General features: G+C 41.7%; 1 long non-coding RNA gene across 3 annotated transcripts in view; it reads left to right on the top strand.

The window, feature by feature from the left end:
• The first annotated feature begins 2919 nt into the window (after window positions 1–2919).
• The window catches only part of LOC141982253 (uncharacterized), a 196342-nt gene continuing 193261 nt past the window's right edge, over window positions 2920–6000 (top strand). For all 3 annotated transcript variants that reach the window (XR_012637997.1, XR_012637998.1, XR_012637996.1), the window contains exon 1: window positions 2920–3081. This is a non-coding gene — a long non-coding RNA (uncharacterized LOC141982253). The remainder of the gene's footprint in view (window positions 3082–6000) is intronic.

The raw sequence follows: 6000 nt of genomic DNA, 5'->3' as shown, positions 1-6000 counted from the left end.
GGTTTTTAATTGCAGCGTAGACATACTTTAGAGTGCTGTCCCTTCAGTATACCAGCACCACAGAGTGCAAGTGGTGGAGCTCTATCCCCAAGAGGGCTTCTCTGTCCCCCTTCTATTGACAGCATAGATTAGGGCTGAGAGTGCACAAGCTATTAGGCTGCCTGTTCAGTTCCCTTTTGAGCGACTCCACTGAAGAGCTCCCCCCAAGTACACAACCGGGGAAAGCTGAAGGAGAGGGAGTGAAGAGCTGGCCAGTTTGTGACTTCAAGGAGGCAACAGGTAAGGGCCTAAGAGGAAAGAGGGAGCAGAAGGGTCTCTGTCCTAGCAAGGGGTGTGTGAAGTAGGGGCTCAGCGGAATGGGGTCTGTCTGCTTATTTTCAGGAGGTATATGGGAGCAGTGGCTGGAGTTACAGCAGAGGAGTTATGGGAGGGGGGAGGGGTTGGGAAATATCCCCAAATTGTTTATTATATCTCTTTTACCTGGAAGATCAAAAATGATTGTGTGTGCGTGTGGACAAGTGGCGACAGATTTTTGTGCATGTGGGTTTCTGATCATCATCATCATCATCACTGGAAATCTAACAGAGATGTAGCCTCCTTGTAGCTCTAGTGCCACCTGGATCGGTCCGTAGCTAGGTCCTTAGGGTTCTGGCTGGATATTCAGTTTGTAGCCATCATTAGCAATCTTATCATGCCACCAAAGCCTTTGGCGACCATTCAAGCTGCACATTCAAGTCATGAGGGTGTTTATACTGAAGCCAACCACCTGAGACAATCTAGTGAATAGTCCTTGTAGCTGAAATGGACAGGCGCTTCTCTGCCCCTGAGGTTAAAATGACCAGTGAAATCTTGTGGAGGGATGAAAGGGAAGATCTAATACCAGCTTCACTGTTTATTTTGGCCACCAGCCTCCCCTGGGAAGTATAATCATCCCCAGTTTACAGATGGGAAGCTGCGGCACAGAGAGATTAAGGTCACAGAGCTGGAAACAAGCCACTTCTCTTGACTCCCAAGCCACATGCTCAGTCCAATTAAACAATAGCTCCACTTGTGTCATGTTTTGCCTTCTGTGGAAAGTTGTCAGTTCTGACGTGTTTCTCTAAAGATACCGTCTGTGTAGGACTCCCACTCCTGCTCTTGGTTCATTAGCACATGACTGGTGAGCACACAACTGAAACTCCCTTAACTTTTAAGACCTCTTACCCTTGAAGATTGCAGAAGTAGTGTAGAGTGCATTGAGCTATAGACCATCATGTGCCGTCTGCCACATATAAATAATGCCCACCGAACATTCCACCCAGTTCTTCTTAACTGCAGTCGGGGAAGGAGCTCCCTGCAGGAGCTATGCCACATCAGCTATTGCTCCAGCTGTTCCTCAGATTCCCAGCAATGCTTGTGGGGTATCCTTTCTTGGTACAAATCCTGTCTTCCAATAAGTTCTTTGTACAGTCAGAGTGCCTTGTGTGTCAAAAATGATGTTTGTTCCCTAGTAATCTGCTGTCCTGGTGTATGATGTTTACACCCCTGGACCCTGTGGTGCTGAGAGCTCTGGCACAATCACTGTCAATATTCCCTGCAGCACTTACCACGTATTTCCCCTACCCCACCTTTTGCCTACCCACTTCCAGCTACTTGAGGAGGAGCAGGATGAGAATCAGGGTAATGAGGGCAGTGACGTGGACTCAGATGATCATTTTGGATAGAGTCAGCTAATCAGGGACATAGGCATAATACCATGCAACTTCTTTCGTATGGCCCATCCCAGTGAACCTGACTCAAACTCAAAATATACCATGAAAAGCAGCATCACAGACGATGATTATTTATTATTTGTATTGCAGTACTGCAAAGAGGCCAGGACTGCACTGTACTAGACCCTGTACAAATATAGCAAAAAGCCATTCCTTTCCCACAAGAGCTTACACTGCAAGGGCTTGTCTATAGTGCCCTGCCGTTTGGACTATGGAGGGGTGAATAGCAGTGTGCACCAAAGTGCTGCATTGTAACTTCCCCATGTGGATGCTACAAGGGTGATCTAAAGGGTTCCTAGTACATGTTAATATGGTCTTCGTCATACAAGACTACATTAATGTGAACTAAGAAACTTTTAGTTCGCACCCACAGCATCTACACAGGGAAGTTACAGTGCAGCATTTTGGTGCACACTGCTGTTCAGACCCCTGTAGTTTGGACTGTGGGGCAGTGTAGACATATCCTAAGTTTAATACTAGAGACAATGAGTAAGCATGACAGACAGATGACGGGTGGGGCATAAAAGGACAGTAAAACAATTATGAACAGTGGAATAAGCAGTGGTCACAGCACACCAGCTGCCTGACTATCATCAAGTGTTTTGTAGTATTGGCGGGTTTTAAGGAAAGATTTAAAGGCGGATACTGGAGTGGCCTTGCAGATATTTTGAATAAGGGTATGAGCAAAAATATCCAGACAAATCTTCAATAGATAATATAGAAAAAAAAGAAAGAAATCTAACTGTTACCTCAAGGGGAATAAGGCAATGCTTCAGAAAGGAAAACTTTAGAAATGGTAAAGGGGAGATAAAAGGAAAGCCCCTTTTCCCAGAAGGTGCAGACTCGACTCCCTCCTGTATCTGTCAACAGTGGATTTAGCTTACAATAAGGGTGTCCCTCGCACCTTGTGTAATGTAAATAAAATAAAGAAAAGACAAAGTGATATGGTGCAAACAAAGGTAAGTGTATTCAGGCTAAAGGTACAGAAAACTGGGAGAAATGGGTGGGGGGTGGGGGAAGAAGAAACACAAACCTAACCAGTACAATGAAACAGTGACTGGCTTTAGGAGCTTGAAGCTCAGACCCACAAAACCTCCCTTGGTGTTCAGAAAAATAATAAATGAAACCCCAATACCGAAACCTCTCCTACTATATTCAGGTGCAGTGGATGCTATGCACAGATACAAGGTCCATGACCTTCAACTCTCTGGCTGATTGGGAGCCTTCAAGGAGGACCACTGGCGAGTCCTGACAACTGGTGGACTTTGTCGCAGGTGGGGAGACCCTTTGGGATGATGGACACCAGGAAAGCTGCAGGATTCGCTCTCAGGTAAGATGGTTTCGCTGTGGTGGGAATGATGATGATGACAGGCCTCTCTTTCCTCTGTCTCGCTTCGGGATAGACGATGCTCTTCTCGCTAGCTCTGGAACATGGGGAAGAGCCGATCGTGCACCTGCTGCTGCTGGAATGGACAGCCCTGCGCAGGCGCTGAGCAAGATCTTATATAATCTTTAAGGCAGGAAAAGTTCTGATGGCATAGAGTGTTGGGGGTTGGTTTTGGCGGAAAAAACTAGTTCTGTGCCGTTTGAGCCAGGGGACTCCTGTGTCTAAGTTTTAAACAAATTTGCTTACAAAGATGGAGTCCAAGGGTCACAGATGATATACTCCATATTGGATTTCATTAGAGCCAGTGATTTACATAACCTTTATCTTATATATATTATTAAAACAACTAATTACATACATTTAAACAATACCAACACAACATTTTTTTCTAACATAACTAATCCCCGTTCATTTGTTAAAACAATATGAAGTCAAATAAAGACAATTTTCAAATCAAGTGCTTTCGTAGTTCAAGTAGCACATTTTGTTTGGCTTTGTGGCTTGTGTGGTGCTGAGTGAAGGCAGTGACCATTTAGTAATGACTCAACAAGGTAGATAAATAACTATCCATTTCTGCATGCCACAACAATAATTGTGTGCATGGATTGGGCATACAAATATCCATTGTACATACACATAATATGGCTCATATTGTTAATACGATACCTAGGAGTGTACACTTCACTACTGGAAGAACTTCAGAATTAAATCTGCCAATCCATTTCCATCAATGGCTGGTTGACTCTGGTGTAGGTGGATGACTTTTCAATTACCATGATATTTTTAGTCATGTTGGGCAAAATTCAACACTGATTTACACTCTGTGCCATCATACTGAAGCTAGTGAAATAGCATAGGGCATAAATCAGCACTGAGGATGTCCCACTGAGTGCTATTTTGGATACACAGTTTCAGCTTGCTGTGGCCCATCATATTCATAGAATGCCACTTGGGAAGCTGCAGATGGTGTTAGCTTTTTCTCTTGGCTTCTATAATTCCCATTTCTTGATGTGCTATATGATGCAAAATCAATTAAATTCACCCAATTTCCTTTTTTCCCCCTTTGGTATGATGGTGAGGTCTAAAGGCTGGACATCTAGATCATTCACTGTCCTAAGTTAATACTTTCAGTGCTACTGCTTATAGCATTTCCCGAAAGTCTCTTTTCCTGCTGCACAAATGGTATTTGGCATTTCTATAGCATCATGTGTCTGAAGATTTCCTTTACAAATACTTATTAAACAAACTTCCCAATAACATAATGAGGTGGGTAAATAATCATATGCTCAATTTATGTATTAGTATATAGAGGGACACAAACAAGTGACTTTGGGTTACCAGGTTCGTTGGCTCCTGCAATTGTTACTGGAAGCACCAAAATCTATGCACTGGAGCTGGTCAGAATATAGGGGTTTTTCCCTCCATGGAATGTTTTGAGTTCTTGTCCAAATATAAAAAAATCAAAATATTTTGGGTATACATTGAAATATTTTCATTCCAAACCACATTGCCAGTCCTCATGGGAGTTGTAGTTGGGGTGCCTTGCTCTCTCATTCTCTTCTATGGAACAGGCCGTCTGGATGGACTACAACTCCCATGATAACAGCACTTTCTCCTTTCTTAGCGAGGGCAGAAGGCATAGCAAACATTTTGGGGTGTTCCTTTTTTCTATAAAATTTCAAAATTTTCCATGGAAAGCAGACATTTTTCACAAAAAAATGTTTTGCTGAAAACCCAATTTTCCACAGTTTTCCAAAAACAGTTTTGATGGAAAGCTTTTAACCAGTCCTAGTGTCCACACAAGTCTCAGTGAAATTTTATTTGCAGAAGTGTGTGAGACTCGTTGCATTAAGAGACACATCAGAGGGATCTCAGTGAGCTGAGATGTCTTTGTTTCTGTTAACTTTGTTTTTTGACAAGTTTTTAATTGCTTTGACTTTTAATTATATTGTGCTGTTGGTAAGGGTGTTAAAATTAAGCACTAGATATATGAGTCAGAATTAGCCTTAATGTGTAAGTTTAAATTGGTCAAAGTACACATCTATTTTCTGAAGAATTTCAGACACAGAAGAAACAGTGTTTTATGTGGTTATCCCTACTCCCACTTTTCAACATGTGCATCCTTTCCTGTCCCTTATCCCCAAAAAATTAACTGATGTAACTTAAGTTAGAGGGCTGTGTAGCCCCACCTTTTCATTCAATGGCATTGGGCATTTACACCGATCAAAACTTGATATTTATCCTTCATTACATTTTAAACAATTTGGGGGGTGGGGGGGAATTTCAGTTTTCTTTTTAATTTTCTATATTTTTGAAGAGGCCTTTTGATAAATTAAAAAAGGAGAATGAAAAAGATTAGGAAATCATAAATATAACATCTCCCCACTGTATTTTCCACTGAATGCATCTGATGAAGTGAGCTGTAGCTCACGAAAGCTTATGCTCAAATAAATTGGTTAGTCTCTAAGGTGCCACAAGTACTCCTTTTCTTTCTGCGAATACAGGCTTACAGGGCTGCTACTCTGAAACCTATATATATAATTGGAAACTGTGTTGAATACGCCACTAGATGGCAGACAAACATTTACAAACGTCTGGCTTAAGCAAGTACACTTCCATTTCTTTTGTATGGATTTTAATAAATGGTATTACAGGATCTATTGTAATTTTGGTAAAGGATCTGTGCAATTTATTCTTTTGATTAATTTTTTAAAATAGTTTAAAATTGAAAAAAAAAACTACATTAGCTTTCCGTGTGCTTTCATGTGTGCGATTGCAGAATTGGGATGTTCAAAACAGAGAACTGAGTTAGCCATTTAAAACCTTAGCTTCTTGTATGTGCCTTTGGATAACATTGGGAGT

Source organism: Natator depressus, chromosome 1, assembly GCF_965152275.1.
Source record: "Natator depressus isolate rNatDep1 chromosome 1, rNatDep2.hap1, whole genome shotgun sequence".
Taxonomy (NCBI): domain Eukaryota; kingdom Metazoa; phylum Chordata; order Testudines; family Cheloniidae; genus Natator; species Natator depressus.
This window is presented reverse-complemented; position numbering and strand designations above follow the sequence as displayed.